Here is a 20,783-nt window from a genome sequence, read left to right as displayed (position 1 = left end):
GATAAGGACTCAGCCTGTTTATATTTTTATGTAGTCTGCCTTTTCATTCTTTATAATCCATCAGGACAGACAAAAGAATGCCAAATTTCAAAGGGAGCAACAATTTATACTGCACAAAAATGGTTGCTGATTGGTTGGCAAGTCGACTCTGATTGGTTGAGGCATTGCCATTGAGAATGCACCAGGGAACTATTCTCTCCCATGCTTTTGTTTAATTCATAAAAGGCGCAACACCTGGACTTGTCCCTTTTCCCTGCAGAGGACAGGTCCCTGTGTATGAATATATGTAGCTCCCAGCAAGCGTATGTGAGCCACATTGTGAGCCCGACTAATAATCTTAAATTGGTTGTTCATGTAATTCTTAGCACACTCGGGATTGTTCAGCAAGTGCTGTCCATTTGCAAAATCACATCGAACGTTAGACATTGTGCTCTGAGTTTTGCAAGTACGGGCTGGTTGAGTACGGTCAGTACTCTGCCTATTGTGAACAGCTGAAGGGTCATGCTGTTTGATACCCAGTCATTGTGGTGTACCACCTCCATAACTGGCATCGTGCCCAACAGCATTGGAATTCAAATACCACATTACTCATTTGCGTGATCGGCTGAATGTAATTTTGGCTTAATGGCAGCATCCTTTTCTCATGCAGTATAAATTGTTGCTACCTTTGAAATTAGGCATTCTTATGTCTATCCTGATGAGTGCAAGAGAAAAAGCTTTGACAACATGTCTCTTTTTTCAGCAATGCTCAAGTTCTGTACTACCAAGTGACTATTTGTAACCCATTCCAGTTTATGGTCACTTATTTTCACTTTGTCATATTTTTTAACTCAGAAAACCTCTGTCCTGTGGATTAAATTATGGTCAAATTATAGCATAACTTTTCTAATTGCCAGTATCAGTGTCTTTCAAATACTTTCCATTAGCAAAGTTTTAATGCTTTCAAATTACTGGCTTGCGGCAGCCTTGGAGCAAAGATTTTCGTTAATTATCATAATACTCCTGCAAAGGTCCAAACATATCTGGGCAGGACAGGATTTTAAGCCTCCAGAAATGGATGGGTTTTGGTCGGGTGAGATGTAAAAAATATAAAAAATCTGAAACCTGACCCCAACCTGCCCACTTCCAATTTTAACTGAGGTAGGACAGAGTTAAGGCAACCAACCTACTTGCAGGAGGTGGTTTAGTCATTTAAATATTATAATGAGACTGTGTGCCTGAGAATTAATCACTGTTTTAAATTTAACCCTGGCCAGCTGGGTTTCCTGGGTCTCTGGAAATCCAGAAGATAAAAGGAGACGAGGACGACTGGATTCAGAGCATAATTGCCTAATTTCCACTTACCTGCTGGAACCAGTTTACCTGTTTTACCCACCCCCTCACAATCAGATTTCCCCTGACCCTTGCGATCTCCCCTCGGGCCTCCAATCTTCCCCTCACCTCTGATGGTCTTTCTGATCTCTCCCTCACTCCTTTTCGCTCTCCAGCTGCCGTCTGATGCTAAAGGCCTACCTGCCCAACAAGCAGGTAGTCTCTCAATCTGGCTGGCTGCAGCCAGTGAATGGAGACACAAAATGCTGTTACGTTCAGCAGGGCCTGAGAGACTGCAAAATTGGGCCCCCCTCCTCCCTCCCACCACCCTCTTCCCTTCCCACGTCTGCGATAAGATAAAGGCCATGATCTTATGCACTGTTCCTCCTCCCTGAATCTATGCTGTATTGAAGTAAGGATTCATTATACTGCCTCCTACTCACTTTGAAGTTTTTTTGAACCTATTATTACTTTTGTGTGTGTATATATATCTGGAGATTCATAATAGGTACCCTTGGACCTCTCTCCATCATGATAATGAAACATCTTAGATGGATAAAGATATAAGGGAAAAATTGAACTGAATTATAAAGGCGTACAATAAACACATGAACAATAAAGGAGAGGATGACAAAAGGGAACACAAACAGGGTCACGAAGGAAGTCAAAATAACTATTCGGAATGCAAAGAGGAACTACAAAATTAAATTATCAAGGAATATGAATTATAATAGTAAAGTATTGCACAAACACATAAATAACAAAAGGAAAATCAGGATAGGGATAAGGCCACAAAGAGTTACATAAGATAAACTCAGGGAATAATAGTGGCACAGTGGCGCAGTGGTTAGCACTGCAGCCTCTTAGCTCCAGGGACCCGGGTTCAATTCTGGGTACTGCCTGTGTAGAGTTTGCAAGTTCTCCTTGTGACTGCGTGGGTTTTCGCTGGGTGCTCTGGTTTCCTCCCACTGCCAAAGACTTGCAGGTGATAGGTGAATTGGCCATTGTAAATTGCCCCTAGTGTAGGTAGGTGGTAGGGAATATGGGATTACTGTAGGGTTAGTATAAATGGGTGGTTCTTGGTCGGCACAGACTCAGTGGGCTGAAGGGCCTCTTTCAGTGCTGTATCTCTAAATAAATAAAATGGGAAAAATATTGAATATTAACTTTGCCTCGGTATTTACCAGAGGAGACTAAAAGGGTAGACATGACATTAGAAGATGAGATCAAAAAACATATAAAGACATTTAAGATAGAAAGGGGGGGGAAGATAATTGATAAACTAGTCAAATTTAGATAGGATAAAACCCCTTGATGGTTTGAATGTGCACATACTGCAAGAAGCTGGGGAAGAGATAGCAGAGGTGCTATTACATATTTATAAAAATTCATTAGAAAAGGCAATAGCACCAGAGGGTGGTTGTTCTCATATTTAAAAAAGGAAATAGGGCAAGTCCAGGGAGCTATAGACCAATTAACATCGGTGGTAGAAACTATAATGGGATCTTTATTCAAAAACATAATAGAAACCTGTCTGAAAACCAAAAATATAATGAAGAATAGTCAGCATGGATTGTAATAGGGCTTGACAAACCTTACTGGATTCTTCAATTAAATAATAGAAAGAGTAAATAAGGGTAATGAAGTAGATGCGATATACTTAGATTTTCAAAAGGCCCTCTATAAGATACCACATAGTAGACTCAGGACAGAGCATGTGGAATCAGGGAACAAGTAGCAGAATGGATAGCAAGCTGGCTACAAAACAGAAAACAGAGTAGGGGTTAACGGTATTTACTCAGACTGATGGAAGGCGGGACGTGGTGTTCCCCAGGGATTGGTACGGTTCTTCATCATTTGCAAAATAGTTTGAACTTAGGCATCCAAAGTACAATTTCAAAATTTGCAGATGATACCAAATTGGGGGTACAGTTAATACTGAAGAAGATCGTGACAAAGTACAAGAAGACCATAATAAAGTTGCAGAATAGGCATGTAATAGACAAATTAATTTCGATATGGGCAAGTATGAGTTGGTGTGGGTTTGGAAGGCGCTGTCAGAACAGCCTTGGTAAATTGCTGCAGTGCATCTTGTAGACGGTACACACTGCTGCCATAGTGTGCAGGTGGTGGAGAGAATAAATGTTTAACCTGGTGGATAGGATGCCAATCAAGCGGGCTGCTTTGTCCTGAATGGTGTCGAGCTTCTTGAGTGTTGTTGGAGTTGCACTGAACCAGGCAAGTGGAGAGTATTCCATCATACTCCTGACTTGTGTCTTGTACACACTGAAAATGCTTTCAGAAGTCAGGAAGAATACTCAGCTTCTGACCTGCTCTTGTAGCCACAGTATTTATGTGGCTGTTGCAGTTAAGTTTCTGGTCAATGTTAACCCTCAGGATGTTGATGATAGAAGATTCAGCGATGGTAATGTCAAGGGGAGCTGGTTAGATTCTCTTGTTGGAGATGGTCATTGTCTGGCACTTGCATGGCACTCATGATACTTGCCACTTATCAGCCAAAGCTTGAATGTTGTCCAGGTCTTGCTGCAGGCGGGCATAGACTGCTTCATTATCTGGGGAGTCCTGAATGGCACTAAACACTGTGCAATCATCAGTGAACATCTCCAATCCTGACCTTATAATGCAGGGAAAACCATTGATGAAACAACTGAAGATAGGTGGGCCTAAGACATCGCCCAGAAGAACTCCTATAGCGATGGACTTCATTGGGTGTAAAGGGCTTTGGGACAGTCTGTGGTTGTGAAACGTGCTATGTAAATGCAAGTCTTTCATTTACTCTTTCATCTAGACATTTTTATGATTGTTACCGGAAAGGCAAAATGTAAACCCAAAATATGACTTTATATGAAATTATGCGCGTACACAAGGGGCACAGGTTCAATCTAGTAAAAGGTAATTTTAGGATTGATTCCAGGAAACTTCTTCACACACAGTCAACGGGTGACATCTCAAACAGGCATATGATTCGCTATCACCCATTTATAGCCTGAAGATAAAAGTTAAAAGTCCATTGAGTGATCAAGGTGTGGAACAGTTTTCCAGATAGAGCAGTGGAGACAAAATCCCTGGACCATTTAAGAAATAATCAGATGCTACCATGTAAGTCGTTCAGGATGATTTTATTCCTCATCTCTAATTATCTTGTCAATGAAGCTGATTTTATATTTACATTTTAAAAATATCTCTATGAATAATGAACGCACCTGCAGAAATCATTTATCTGCAGGCAGGCGGATGAGTTTATTAGCTGCAAGTTACACGTTGTGTTCCTGGAACAGTGAGAGGATGAATGGGATTGTCAATGGAAAGAAGGCTCAGTGCCAAGTGAATAAAGAATGTGATGTGGAGCTCCCATCTGATAAGGAATAGTCTGAGTGATGGACAGTTTGGGCAGCGTGCCAAACAAGAGGAGTGTCTCTAATAGAGGAAGGATTGCATTAGAAAAGAGTAAGAGAATGTTCCTCAGGTAGGTCTGCTTTATCCCAACAGCTTTATTTACCCCTTACCCGTCCCATAACACACTCGATTATTCTGGATCCAATGTTGCACTGACATCCGGAGCAAAGAGTGTACTGCCTCTGTGACATTACTATTCTTTGGCCCCGGCACAGTAAATCAGACAATGTAAACATTTCAAATAATAATAATGTGAACATGTCGCCCTGGCTCTCTTTACTAGGTTGCCCTGTCAACTCCTGCATCCCTCCTAGTAATCTATCTCCTCCCTGTTAACACAGGCTGGAGTACAGCATGGGGCTGAGTTATAGCAGGCACCCAATGAGGCTTATGTTAGAATGAAGCCCACCTCACTCCTTGACCATTAATATCCTCGTACTATTGCTTAGATTACAAATCTCATTATCCACTGAAATGATTTGAAAAGGTGCAATTAAATGTTTATGTATTGGGATTTTTAGTTTGTTAGTGATCGGATATTATGACAATCTGTTCCTGATTATTCATGTAAGATTCTTATACACTGGGGTAGGTACAAGAACAACTTGAATACAATTCTAGTTCTTTTAATAATTGTCTCATCCTTGGTATTGTTCTGACAAATTTACATTGTCCCAAAATTGCACACAGTGCTACAGTTCCGTGGATAGGTTGGAGAAGCTGGGGCTGTTCTCTTTGGAGAAGAGAAGATTTGATCGAGGTGTTCAAAATCATGAGGAATCTGGACAGAGGAGATATGGAGAAACTGTTCCCATTGGCGGAAGGGTCTAGAACCAAAGGACACCAATTTAAGGTGATTGGCAAAAGAAGTAACAGCGACATGAGGAAAAACATTTTTTACGCAGCGAGTGTTTAGGATCCGGAATGCACTGTCTGAGAGTGTGGTGGAGGCAGATTCAATCGAGGCTTTCAAAAGAGAATTGGATAATTATCTGAAGCGAAAAATATGGCAGGGCTACTTGGAAAAGGCAGGGGAGTGGGACTCGGTGAGTCACTCTTGTAAGAGTTGGCACAGACACGATGGGTCGAATGGCCTCCTTCTGCGCTGTAACCATTCTATGATTGTATGATTCTAACCAATGTCTTGCCCGGGCTCATCATTACCTCCTTGTTTTTGCGTTTCCTGCCTCCTTGTATGAAACGCAGGATTCCAATCTCCACAATCTGAACTGTCTCTCCTTCTCTTCCTCAACAGATGTGGAATGCTACAGGAATACCCCTCTGAGCTCCTGACCAATCATCCTGAGCAAAGTGCGACTCCCAGCAGAAGGCAAGTGGCCCCACCTTCCTCTGTCTGCGGCATATTGAAGAGTAGTTCATTTGAGGTGTGTGCAATGGGGCTCTGGTCAAGGGCTCTGGCAGCATAAGATCACATTAAGACAGGAGGTTGCTACCCCACGGAACAAACTCAGTGTGTGGGTTGGCACTCAGAACGTTTCATTTCTAAGATTCATAGGTTAAAAACAAATTACAAATTCTTGTTTTGAATTAATGTAACACCTCCCTGCCTTCAAGTCCTGGTTGAAAACAAAACTGAAGACTGCGCAGAGTATAATAGAGCATTGTTCAAAGCTGTTGTGGTTCTCACTCCCTATAGCGCACTCAAAGATATCCATTTCATTCCATGAAAATAATTAACTGGTGTAAATTCACTATTACTTCAAAGGGTTAGGCCACACTCAAAAGTGTTTGGTGCTGTTAATGATTGTGACAAATGCTTCCAAAACTTGGCACTTTTGGTCCAATCAATCCCCGAATCCCACTGATAAATTTATCATTCATGTCACGTGTTGGTGCAATGGATTCATTGATGCATTCCTGGCTCAGTTGTTAGCATTCTTGGTTCTGAATTATGAGTTCAAGTCCCAAATTTAAGTTGTGAGTACATAACTGGTGATTTTATGAGTCTAGGGTACAAACTTGGGAATCATAGAGTTATATAGTGCAAAAGGAGGCCATTCAGCCCATCATGTCTGTGCTGACAATTTGAAAGAGCTCTTCAATTAGCCCCACACCTCTGTTTTGTCCCAACTAGCCCTGAAAATATTTCCCTTTGAAATATATATCCAATTCCCTTTTGAAAATCACGATTGAATCTGCTTCTACCACCCTTTCAGGAAGATGATAACAACTCGCTGTGTAAACAAATTTCTCCTCATCTCTCCCCTTGGTTTGTTTGCCAATTTCCTTAAAGCTGTGTGCCCTGGTTACTCTGGTTACTGGTCTTCCTGCCAGTGGAAAAAGATTATCCCCAGCTACTCCATCAAAACTCCTCATAATTTTGAATACATCCATTAAAACTCTCCTTAGACTTCTCTGGTCTAAGGAGAACAATCCCAGTTTACATAAAAATGTAAGAATTAGTAGCAGCAATAGGTCATATGGCCGTGTCACTCAATAAGGTTATGGGTGATCTGCAACGTTAACTCCACTCTCCCGCCCTCTCTCCATATCCTTTGATTCCCTTAGATTCCAAGGATCTATTGATTTCTGTCTTGGATATACTCAATGACTGAGTATCCACAGCTCTCTGGGATATATTGATTTCTGTCTTGGATATACTCAATGACTGAGTATCCACAGCTCTCTGGGATAGAGAATTCCAAAGATTCACAACATTCTGAGTGAAGAAATTTAGAACATAGAACATAGAACAGTACAGCACAGTACAGGCCCTTCGTCCCACGATGTTGTGCCGAACCTTTAACCTACTCTAAGATCAAACTATCTACCTACCCTTCATTCTACTATCATCCATGTACCTATCCAAGAGTCGCTTAAATGTCCCTAATGTATCTGCTTCTACTACCACCGCTGGCAGCGCATTCCACGCACCCACCACTCTCCGTGTAAAGAACCTACCTCTGACATCTCCCCGAAACCTTCCTCCAATCACCTTAAAATTATGCCCCCTGGTGATAGCCCTTTCCGCCCTGGGAAAAAGTCTCTGGCTATCCACTCTATCTATGCCTCTCATCATCTTGTACGCCTCTATCAAGTCACCTCACATCCTTCTTCGCTCCAATGAGAAAAGCCCTAGCTTCCTCAATCTTACTTCGTAAGACATGCCCTCCAGTCCAGGCAGCATCCTGGTAAATCTCTTCTGCACCCTCTCTAAAGCTTCCACATCCTTCCTATAATGAGGCGACCAGAACTGAACACAATATTCCAAGTGTGGTCTAACCAGGGCCTTATAGAGCTGCAGCATAACCTCGTGGCTCTTAAACTCAATCCCCCTGTTAATGAAAGCCAACACACCATACGCCTTCTTAACAACCCTATCAATTTGGGTGGCAACTTTGAGCGATCTATGGACATGGACCCCAAGATCCTTCTGTTCCTCCACACTACCAAGAATCCTGTCTTTAAGCCTGTATTCTGCATTCAAATTCGACCTTCCAAAATGAATCACTTCACACTTTTCCAGGTTGAACTCCATCTGCCACTTCTCAGCCCAGCTCTGCATCCTGTCAATGTCCCGTTGCAACCTACAACAGCCTTCCACACTATCCACAACTCCAGCATACTTCGTGTCATCAGCAAACTTGCTAACCTAGCCTTCCACTTCCTCATCCAAGTCATTTATAAAAATCACAAAGAGCAGAGGTCCCAGAACAGATCCCTGCGGAACACCACTGGTCACCGAGCTCCATGCTGAATACTTTCCATCTACTACCACCCTCTGTCTTCTATGGGCCAGCCAATTTTGTATCCAGACAGCCAACTTTCCCTGTATTCCATGCCTCCTTACTTTCTGAATGAGCCTACCATGGGGAACCTTATCAAACGCCTTGCTAAAATCCATATACACCACATCCACTGCTCTTCCTTCATCAATGTGTTTTGTCACATCTTCAAAAAATTCAATAAGGCTTGTGAGGCATGACCTGCCCCTCACAAAGCCATGCTGACTGTCCCTAACCAAACCAGGCTTTTCCAACTAATCATAAATTCTGTCTCTCAGAATCCTCTCCAATAATTTGCCCACTACCGACGTAAGACTGACTGGTCTATAATTCCCAGGGTTATCCCTATTCCCTTTCTTGAACAAGGGAACAACATTTGCCACCCTCCAATCATCCGGTACTACTCCAGTGGACAGTGAGGACGCAAAGATCATCGCCAAAGGGGCGGAAATCTCTTCCCTCGCTTCCCGTAATATCCTTGGGTTATCCCATCTGGCCCCGGGGACTTATCTGTCCTCATATCATTCAAAATTTCCAGCACATCCTCCCTCTTAACCTCAACCTGTTCGAGCATATCAGCCTGTTTCACGCTGTCCTCACAAACAACCAGGTCCCTCTCACTAGTGAATACTGAAGCAAAGTATTCATTTAGGACCTCCCCTACCTCCTCCGACTCCAGGCACAAGTTCCCTCCACTATCCCTGATCGGCCCTACCCTCACTCTGGCCATCCTCTTGTTCCTCACATAAGTGTAGAACGCCTTGGGATTTTCCTTAATCCTACCCGCCAAGACTTTTTCATGTCCCATTCTAGCTCTCCTAAGTCCATTCTTCAGTTCCTTCCTGGCTACCTTGTAACCCTCTAGAGCCCTGTCTGATCCTTGCTTCCTCAACCTTAAGTAAGCTTCCTTCTTCCTCTTGACTAGCTGTTCCACATCTCTTGTCATCCAAGGATCCTTCACCCTACCATCCCTTCCTTGCCTCATCGGGACAAACCTATCCAGCAGTCGCAGCAAATGCTCCCTAAACAACCTCCACATTTCTGTCGTGCATTTCCCTGAGAACATCTGTTCCCAATTTATGCTCCCCAGTTCCTGCCTAATAGCATTGTAATTCCCCCTCCCCCAATTAAATATTTTCCCATCCCGTCTGCTCCTGTCCCTCTCCATGACTATAGTAAAGGTCAGGGAGTTGTGATCACTATCACCGAAATGCTCTCCCACCGAGAGATCTGCCACCTGGCCTGGTTCGTTGCCAAGCACCAATTCCAACATAGCCTCCCCTCTAGTCGGCCTATCTACATATTGAGTCAGGAAACCTTCCTGGACACACCTGACAAAAACTGCTCCATCCAAACTATTTGCACGAAGGAGGTTCCAATCAATATTAGGGAAGTTGAAATCACCCATGACAACAACCCTGTTACTTCTGCACCTTTCCAAAATCTGCCTACCAATCTGTTCCTCCGTGTCTCTGTTGCTATTGGGGGGTCTATAGAAAACTCCCAATAAAGTGACTGCTCCTTTCCTGTTTCTGACTTCCACCCATAATGACTCAGTAGACAAACCCTCCTCGACGACCTCCCTTTCTGCAGCTGCTAATCCCTGATTAGCAATGCCACTCCCCCACCTCTTTTCTCTCCCTCCCTATTCCTTTTGAAACATCTAAACCCCGGAACATCCAACATCCATTCCTGCCCCTGTGATATCCACGTCTCCGTAATGGCCACAACATCGTAGCTCCAAGTACTGATCCATGCTCTAAGTTCATCACCCTTATTCCTGACACTTCTTGTGTTAAAATAGACACACTTCAACCCATCATACTGGCTGCAACTTTGTCGTGTCAATTGTCTAACCTTCCTCACAGACTCTCTGCACTCGGTATCTGCCTGTTCAACAGCTACCCCATCCACTGATCCATAGCTCCGGTTCCCATCCCCCTGTCAAACTAGTTTAAACCCTCCCGAAGAGCTCTAGCAAACCTCCCGCCCAGGATATTGGTGCCCCTCCAGTTCAGATGCAACCCGTCCCTCTTGTACAGGTCCCACCTTCCCCAGAAGGTATCCCAATGATCCACATATCTGAAGCCCTCCCTCCTACACCAGCTCTGTCGCCATGTGTTCAGCTGCACTCGCTCCCTGTTTCTAGCCTCACTAGCACGTGGCACCGGTATCAATCCTGAGATTACTACTCTGCTCGTCCTGCCTTTTAGCTTCCAACCTAACTCCCTATATTCGCTTTTCAGGTCCTCATCCCTTTTCCTAGCTATGTCATTGGTACCGATGTGTACCACGACTTCTGACTGCTCCCCCTCCCCCTTAAGAATCCTGTAGACTCAATCCGAGACATCCCTGACCCTGGCACCCGGGAGGCAACATACCATCCAGGAGTCTCGTTCGCGACCACAGAATCTCCTGTCTGTTCCTCTAACCATTGAATCTCCTATCACTATCGCTCTCCTATTCTCCCCCCTTCCCTTCTGAGCCACTGAGCCAGGCTCAGTGCCAGAGACCTGGCTGCTGTTGGCTTTCTGCTGGTAGGCCGTTCCCCCCAACCGTATCCAAAACAGTATACTTATTATTGAGGGGAACGGCCACAGGGGATCCCTGCACTGTGCGCCTATTCCCTTTCCCTCCCCTGACGGTCACCCAGCTACCTCTATCCTGTAATTTAGGTGTCACTACTTCCCTATAACTGCTCACTATCACCCCCTCAGCATCCTGAATGATCCGAAGTTCATCCAGCTCCAGCTCCAGTTCCCTAACGCGGTCTGCGAGGAGCTGGAGTTGGGTGCACTTCTCACAGGTGAAGTCAGCAGGGACACAAGTGGTGACCCTTACCTCCCACATCTTGCAAGAGGAGCATGCAACTGCCCTAGCTTCCATCCCCTCCACACTAAATTGACAACAGAGATTAAAGAAAAAGGAAAACCTTAACTTTCCAAACCCTCCACACAAGAGTCTTTTTTTTTTGGTTAGAGGAGGAGGATGGGTGGGAGACACTACCCGTGTAGTGTTTCGGGTTTAGCCACTGCCCAAATATTTAGGTTTACTTACCCAGCAGTCCCCGTGTCCGCCGTGTCCTCATCTTAGTCCTAAATGATCGACCCCTTATCCTGAGACAATGCCTACTTGTTCTAGAGTTTCTAGCCGGAAGAAACAGCCTCTCAGCATCTACCCTAAGAACTCCTCTCAGAATATTTTATGCTTTAATCAAATCACCTCTCATTCTTCTAAGCTCCAGAAAGTATAGGCCCATTCTATTCAATCTTTCCTCTTAGGATAACTTTCTCTCGTCTCTCCACATAACTGAATCCATAATGGATGGTTGCCCCTAGAGGGAGGGGTAAATGTGCCAGAATTCTCTATTGGGCAATGCCCTAGAACTGGGCATGTGAGCTCAGGATAATAACTCGATAATCTACAGTGACATTCCAGTGCTATACAGAGTGAGTGCTGCATTTTCAATGGCACTGGACTTTGGATAAGACCATATAATGAAATTTTAGATGTATTGTAGCAAAGTGGTTATGTTATTAGACTGGTTAACCAGTCGCCTGTACTAATAATCTAGAGACATGAGTTCAAATCCTACCATGGCAGCTGGGGAATTTAAATTTAGTTAACAAAATAAATCTGGAATAAAATGCTAGTATCAGTAATGGTGACCAGGAAACTACTGGACTGTCATAAAAACCCATCTGGTTCATTAATGTCCTTTTAAGGAGGGAAATCTGCCATCCTTACCCAGTCTGGCCTATATGTGACTCCAAACGCATAGCAATGTGGTCGACTCTTAACTGCCCTCTGAAATGGCTTGGCAAGACACTCAGTTATATTTAAGGTGGCAACTTGCCATCAACATCTCAAGGATAATTACAGATCAACAATAAATGCTGGCCTTACCAATGATGCCAACATCGAGTGAATAAATGAAAAAAACTGATGCCCCCTGTTGACCCAATTCTCCTGGTCAAAATTCCTGCCTCCACCAACACCACCAAAAACAGGTTAACTGACCATTCATCTCATTGCTGTATGTGGGACTTTATCACAAGTAGCGCTTGCTGCTACACTTGTGTGCACAAGATTTTGGGCTAAATTCTCTTCTCCCGCTGTCGGGAGTGGCGGTGGGCGAAACAAATGGCGGCCCACATGTGCGGGCCACGTGCTGACATGCCGCCGTGATCTATCTCACAGCGGCGCAGAATAATGCGCTGGTCAGGCCACCCACCCCCAATCACATTGAGGGGGCAGGCTCTACGACACCGGCAACGTTGCCAGCTGCCTGTGCACATTTTTACAAAGCAGCCAGCCCTGCTGGGTCCTTTCAGTTTCTAAAGTCCTACCCCCCCCACCCCCCACAATGTACTGCGTTATAACCTATCACTCCTTCCTCCCCCCAATAACAATTAAATGTGATATTTGCCCTCTCCCCCACCAAAACACTTACCTGAAACACTTGACCTTCCCCCTGCCAAACTGATCAAAGTGCAGAGGTCACCCCTTTTCCCCTGCACTAGTAATTTAAATTTGACCGGCACCCCCCCCCCCCCTGCACTAAAAATCATAAACACCCCCCTTTCCCAGCATGGTAGCACCTGCTTTTCCTGGATGGGAAAGTGAAGGTGTACGAGTGTCAGCCGTCACTCGGAAGGTAAGATCACTGTTAATTTCATTTATATGTATTCATTTGATTGATTTAAATATGTAAAGCCAGTTCCCATTGCCCAGCGGTGGAGTGGCCGCCACCGAGCCTCGCCACCACTGGGAAGATCGGACCATGCATTCCCGGCGTCGGGCGCCGTGGCGGGCTTCTGCCAGAATGATCTTCCGCACCCCCCATCACCCTACCCCACCATACCACAGAGCCCGACGTCAGAGCTCAGTAAAATCCCAGCCTTTGAAATCGATGGAACACTAGATAAATGCAAGTCTTATTTACCCCGTGTAAATTGGAATAAACTTTTAATCTGCGTCAGGCACATAAAAACTGCTCGGTTCATGAAGCATTGGCTTCCAATTATTTAGGTTGTACAATTACATTTGTCTAAAAGAAGTCTGGATTCCCTGTGGAACTGTGTTGCTGCTGGATTGGCCAGTATCTACTCATTGCTAACTCTGCTGATGTTACCAAGTTTGGCCCTTTTATTGTATAACTGACGGGTAAGCCCAGTTTTCACTTTTATTCTCCCTCCTGACCCCAGGACAATTCTACTTGGCCCAGAAATGAAATTGTATAAAATTTAGTGGAACAACATTCAGTGTTTTCACCATTCCGGTTGCTATTCTAATGCCTTGCTACCAACTTATTAAGCTTTCTTATGGTAAAGCTCTGGAATTCCCTCCCTAAACCTCTCCACCTCTCCTCCTCTAAGACGCTCCTTAAAACCTACCTCGTCAACCAAGCTTTTGGTTACCTGTCCTAATATCTCCTTGTGTATCTCGGTTTTTGTTAACGTTCCTGCAAAACGCCTTGGTACATTTTACTATATTAAAGGTGTTATATAAATGCAAGTTGTTGTTGCACAATGTCATTTCAAAGCCCTAAAGTTTTTCACGATTGGCTTTTAAAAAGCTTTAACAAGCAATGTTCAGGAGGGATAAAGGTGAGCAATGGACTAAATGTCTTTTTCTGTTGCATTCATTTTCCCTGGACTGTGCTGCCGTCTGGTGGTTGGCAGGAGAATCCCATACTGTGGTCCGTCACCCTTCAGCACAGTAACAGAGCAAAATCTGTTCATCGTAGTTTCTCAGCAATAGGGAGGGTCATAAACCATCAGCATTGATCTTTATTCAATAGGTTTTGCAGCATTTTTATCTCCAATTTTCCTCTCCTCTTCTACCCTCCTCTCCTGAATGTGAACCCAACAATCATAACAAATAAAAGCAAAATACTGCGAATGCTGGAAATCTGAAATAAAAACAAGAAATGCTGGAAATACAGCAGGTGGAGAGAGAAACAGAGTTAACGTTTCAGGTCAGTGACCCTTCTTCATAACAAATAAATGCTGGAGAACACTAAGCTGTCATAGAGTTATACAGCACAGAACCAGGCCCTTCGGCCCACCATGTCTGTGTCGGCCATCAAGCCTATCTATTCTAATCCCATTTTCCAGCACTTGGCCCGTAGCCTTGTATACTATGGCGTTTCAAGTGCTCATCTAAATACTTCTTAAATGTTGTGAGGGTTCCTACCTCTACCACCCCTTCAGGCAGTGTGTTCAGATTCCAACCACTCTCTGGGTGAAAAAAAATTTCCTCAAATCTCCTCTAAACCTCCTGCCCCTTACCTTAAATCTATGCCCCCTGGTTATTGACATCTCTGCTAAGGGCAAAAGTATCTTCCTATCTACCCTATCTATGCCCCGCATAATTTTGTATACCTCATCAGGTCCTCCCTCAGCCTTCTCTGCTTTAAGGAAAACAACCTGAGCCTATCCAGTCTCTCTTCATAGCTGAAATGCTCCAGCCCAGGCAACATCCTGGTGAATCTCCTCTGCACCCTCTCCAGTGCAATCACATCCTTCCTACAGTGTGGCAACCAGAACTGTACACAATACTCCAGCTGTGGCCTCACTAGAGTTTTATACAGCTCCATCATAACCTACCTGCTCTTATATTCTATGCCTCGGCTAATAAAGGCAAGTATCCCATATGCCTTCCTAACTGTGCATGACCTGAAATGTTAACTCTGTTTCTCCCTCCACAGATTCTGCCTGCCCTGCTGAGTGTTTTCTAGCATTTTCTGCTTTCAATTTCAGATTTCCAGCATCTGCAGTATTTCGCTTTAGTAAAAACATTAATTTGATTTGTACAAAGGTAAAAGGAAGACTTCAATTATATAGCATCTTTCGTAATCATCCCAAAGCTTTACGGCCAATCATCTGCTTTTGAAGTATAGTCACTATTGTAAAGTAGGAAATGCAGCAATTTGTACAGAGTAAGGTCCCAAAAACAGCAATGTAATAATGACCAGATAATCTGTTTTAGTGATGTTGGTTGAGGGATAAATATTGGCCAGAACACCAGGGGGAATTCCCCTGCTGTTTTCTCAAAATAGTATCATGGGATCTTTTAGGCCCATCTAAGAGTGCAGACAGGGCCTCAGTTTAAATTCTCTTCAGAACAACTTCATAATGTGCTAAAATGCCCCAGGAGGTTCTGAGGGAACAGAGCGAAAGAGAAAGAGAGACAAAGAAACAGAACAGTAGATATTGGAGAAAGATGAACAAAGATGGATCGAGTGGTAAATGATTTTGGAGAGGGAGGATGGGAGCATTTAAGGATTTAGGAAAACTTGACCAAACGAGGAAGAAGGGTTGGAAGAGGTTGCAAAGGTAGAGTGAGCCAAAGCCATAGAGAGGAAAAGATATTGAAGACCGTGGGTTAGGAAGGAGAGCCAGCCTATGGCAATCAGTGATACATGGTTGATGGGCAAGTGGGACTCAAAATGAACAGCACAGAATTGGACATGAACAGGCTTAGCTGTACTATCACCATAACTGAAGAGCGTTCCAACACTCAAGGGATGATCTTAACTCCTCCTGGCATTCGCGCCTCATTCACACCCACCCCCATCATCAGCCGCAGAAAAGCCACCCGCCATAGAGGAGTGGGAGCCTAACTTAAATGGCAAAGTCGCCATTTTAACCACCATCTCTAGTTCACCAGCAAACATTGGTGGCGGCAGGTATGTTCTCTTAAAGAAAAAAAAATTGTATCTGTTCCTTGTGGAATAGGAAGAGCAGGAAAGCTTCTCCCAACCCCACAAGGAAAACTTGGGCATCCCCTGCTCATGGGTTCAGCCCTCCCTTCATCACTGAATTGTGCCCACACCCCTCCCAAATCCCTACTGAGCTTGCCAGGGACTGGTTCCATGGGTACCCGGCAGTGGCTTGACCTTTTACCCCACAAATTTAATTTGACATACGCCACTGGTGGTGATGATGACATTCCCGCCAGTTTTGAGCAGGAGTTAGAGTTGGGGCTCAGGGTTCAACATCGGCTGGGCTTCTATCTCTTGAGCGTGGGGGTGGGGAGGAATAGATAACTGAGGGGTTCACCACTAGTTCTGGCCCCTGCATTACTGATTCCCGGCCTCAATTAAAATCATCCCTTCAGAGTCTAGGCTCGTACAGGAGGAACGGTCACTTGTGCGGGAGACTGGTGGTCAGTCAGTGTCTGTGGAACGGTATCTCAGCCTGTTCTAAGACCTTCACCGGACAAGAGAGAAAACAGAGAAGAGAAAGAAAAGTCCAGTTCTCAAGTACTTCATAAGAAATACTTTATTTAACTCTAAATGAAGCATACATTAAATTAAATGTAGGAAGCACACAGATTCCAACTGTACAGGATTCTATAAAAAATAATAAGTTTCATTTAGAGATATAAATATTGTTAGTAAATTAACAAAGAACTCTAAAAAAAAATACAGAATAAATTAGGAAAATAAAATTGCTAACATTTGCAATAAATCTGACGAGGGCCATGTTTGTATTATTCCAGCCAAATGCAGAGGTGGCTTCTCTTTGACTCAGAATCCAGGGATGTAGCTCTGAGGGAACCGATGAGCTTGTGCAGATTCTGTTTCATGGTTAAAATCCTGTTTTTTAAGAGAAAATAGCATTATTGAGTGAATATCTAATCTGGGATTCTGTTATTTACTCAGTTCTCAATAGATCCACAGAGCTAATTAATGAGAAACTCTCATGATGTAGCATCCTCATTGTCCAAGGCTTGCTAATGCTTTGATATTAGTAGGGGGCAAGGCAATGAGGCAGTTCTCCAGAGCTACCTCAGCTAGTATGAGGATTGAGCCCATGCTGTTGGTGTTATTTTGTGCCATGCTGTAGCCGTCTGAGTTAACCAGCCCCTAATGAGAAACAGGCCTCCCTTTCCTCACAAACGGCCCTCCATTTTGGTTTTCCCACCATCTCATTTCGTCAGCGTGCATGGGACAGCAATGAGGCTAAAAATGCAAAACGTTCCTCCATTCCTGACACTGTTGTCAAGCAGGCATCGATTTAGGCTGATGTTGCTCTCATCCGTAACAGGCGGGGTCCTCATTAGACCCAGGAGATTTGGGTGCTATGAGGCAGTTAGAATTCCTGTACCACTTTGGCATCTTTTAACTTGGCATCACCTAGGGGTAAACCTGCCCACTGTGCAGAGTGTAAAATGGCTAAAGCCAGTATCACTTAGAGGGATTGCTGGAAGCAGGTCTGATAAGAAGATGATTTTAAATATTTGGCTGTCTTTTTTAAGTTTTAGGTGAGCTTCATTGCTGTCCCAGTTCCTTGTTTGTAATTCTCCATCCTTTCATTAAGGCTCTCCATCTGCCCCCAATCTCCTGATCAGCCCTCCCCTTTAACCTGTTGCTGCAGCACCCTACCCTTCTCACTGCCCTGCCACCTTGCCAAAACGACGAGCTGCCAATTAGCTCCCGAAGCACATGGACACCTGACCAATTGACCACACCCAACCATCAACACCCGCAACCCCATCCACTGAGACCCCCACCCTGCACCCACCCCCTGCCTCACGTACACTGAACATCAAAATCGGGCAAATGGTGTGTTACCTGCCTCACGCAAGGGACCAGGAACGTACAAACAGATTAGGACATTCAGCACCTCGAGCCTGTTCAGCTATTCAAGTGGATATGGCTGTTCTGTATCTTAACTCCATCTCCCCATCTTGGATCTTTCACCCTTAATACCCTTGCCTAACAAAACTCTATCAAGCTCAGTTCTGATATTTTCAATTGACAGCTTTTTAGCAGAGAGAGTTCCAGATTTTCACCACCCTTTGTGTGAAGAATTGTTTCCTGACATCACCCCTGCAAGGCCTGGCTCTAATTTTAAGGTTCTGCCCCCTTTGCTCTGGACTCCCCAGAGGAAAGTCAAGGAACTAGGGGAGATTTGCCTGGTTGGGAGGTGGGTTACAGTATGTACTGGGTCAGAACAGAACCCACAAAGGAAACTACTTGTTTATCCTGCATTTGTTTAAATAACGGGAAAATCGGATGGTTTTGTTCACTCCAGACTTCCCAGTTTTCCCATATTGGCTCTGCCTAGATGATCTAATGTTCCTGGATGTAGACCCAGGAGAATCTTTCGTACTATAATCAGTTGCCATTTTCAACAGGTCTGAGCAGAGGAGGATAACAGCATGCTCAGTACAATGGTTCTATAATGCAGACCAAACTAAACTCTCCCCCCAAGGTCCATTATTCCTCCTCCTGCATGCCACTCCCAAAAATAATCTGTGCTCCCATTCCCTAATTGATCCGTAGGAGCAAAGACTGAGAAAAGATAAAAATAAAACAAGGACTGGGATGTACCTCAACTCCATCTGCCTGTCTTTGATCCACATTTCTTCATACCTCACACAAAAACAATCTATCGATCTTCAGCTTTAATTGTTCCTGCAGCTTCCACAGTCTTTTGGGGAGAGGATAGGGTTCCAAATTTCTGCTTCTCTTTCTGTGAAAAAGCGTGACACCAGACCTGGGATTTCCTGCAGTTTTCCTCAATGACGTTAGTGGCCTTTGCCTGGAGTAGGTGAAGGCCTATCGATAGGGGGATGGGCGATCAGCTCAGAGACCCAGGGGACAATAGGCTTCAGTGGTCCCAGACCACACAATGTTACTCCCTGCTCTATATAAAAGACATTGGCACAAATAAGCCCAAACTTCCAGGATATAAAGTTATGCCACATTTAAAGGACTTACCTTTGTGAAAGAATGCATTACCTGCAAGGGCATGAGACTGTCTGGAGTGGCCATGGCTACCGGCTCCGTCTGGTGGGAGTAAGGCAGCGCTGGGATCGGGAAAGATGGTAAGAGTGCAGGGTGCTGCAGCCAGGACTGACAGCAGACAAGGTCCCGCGGGCACACCTGGCACCTGCCCTCAGAGTCTCTGCCCTCTGACGGGCTCCCCTCACTCAGTCCCAGCAGCTCAGTCAGGTGGGAGATGTAGCGAATGGTGAGGCGCAGGGTCTCCAGTTTGGTCAGGGTCTGACTCACCGGTGCCACTGATGGAGGCAGGTAGGTCCTCAGGTTGTGAAGGGCCTTGGCCAGGCCCCTCATCCTCAGTTTCTCTCTCTCGCTGGCGCTTTGCCTTTGCCTCCCTGGATAGCGTGATCTGGTCTTCTTCACCTGTTTCCCCGAGCACAGCCGCTCCTCTGACGGAGAAGGGAGGCTCCCATTCTCACAAGCATCTTGAGGAGATGCACCAGGTAAATATGGAGGTGAAAATCTGTAAGAGTCAATGGACGAGATTGGAGAGAGGCTGTGCGATGTAGAGTCGGTTTGACAGTCGGATTCCGAGGGGATTTGGTACGGGTCTGACAGCATGAAATGGTCAAACTCTGGAGTCACCCAGTTTGGCTTTATTGGCGTGTTAGAGTCTGAAAAGGAGTTGTCGGGATCCCAGCTCAACACGCAATCCGACTCAGAGCTCATGCAGTTCAGCTCTGACAGTCTGTTATAGTCTGAGGAAATCAGGCAGTCCTGGGACTGGGGAACAGTGATGTCCATCTCTCTTCAACAGCCAGCAGTCTCCTCTCTGTTCTGAGCCCTAACACACACACTCACAGTGACAGAGGAGGGGCTTTGTGCTGGTGCTGACAGAGTGTGTCTGGAAATGCTGGAATGAGTTCAGCATTTGGTGGTTTTATCCTGGTGCTCGAGGTGTGAAGTAACACTTTAAGGATGGGAATCTAGCACCTAGAGTAATGGGATTTCATTCCCAGGCTCCAGGGTGTAGATTTTTAACATAATCAAAATATGGAGGATGCCACATTGGCCTATCCATTCAGTAAACATTGGGTAGAGCAGCTGCATCTTGATCTGTTGATATTGGAATTTTTTTTTTATTCCTTCAGTTGGAGCTGACTCCTTGCTGGGTTCCTATTCGCCATGGGATGGGGGAGGGAGGTGCGAGCTGCCATCGGGCCTTTCTTCACTGTGCGAGCCTTGACAGGCTGCGCGCCTCGTGGAATGTCCGCAGCTAGATGGCCAAAGACGTGAGTGTGACCTTTGGCCAACTGTAAACCCTGACCTCCCACCAACCCTCTCCCCCCACCCAACACTGATCACTCACTCTTCCCTATATCATAGGAGAAACACCAGAGCCTCAGCAGCAGAACAGGACACAATACAAACGCACCAGATTTAATGTGATTGGTGAAGAAGGCCCACGACCATCCTATCAGGACAACCTGCGATGGGCAGTAAATGCCATCCTTGCCGGTGACAGCCCCATCCCGAGATTAAATAATAAAAGTTTTTGGCAGATAGGGCTA

Source organism: Heterodontus francisci, chromosome 38, assembly GCF_036365525.1.
Source record: "Heterodontus francisci isolate sHetFra1 chromosome 38, sHetFra1.hap1, whole genome shotgun sequence".
Lineage (NCBI taxonomy): Eukaryota > Metazoa > Chordata > Chondrichthyes > Heterodontiformes > Heterodontidae > Heterodontus > Heterodontus francisci.
This window is presented reverse-complemented; position numbering follows the sequence as displayed.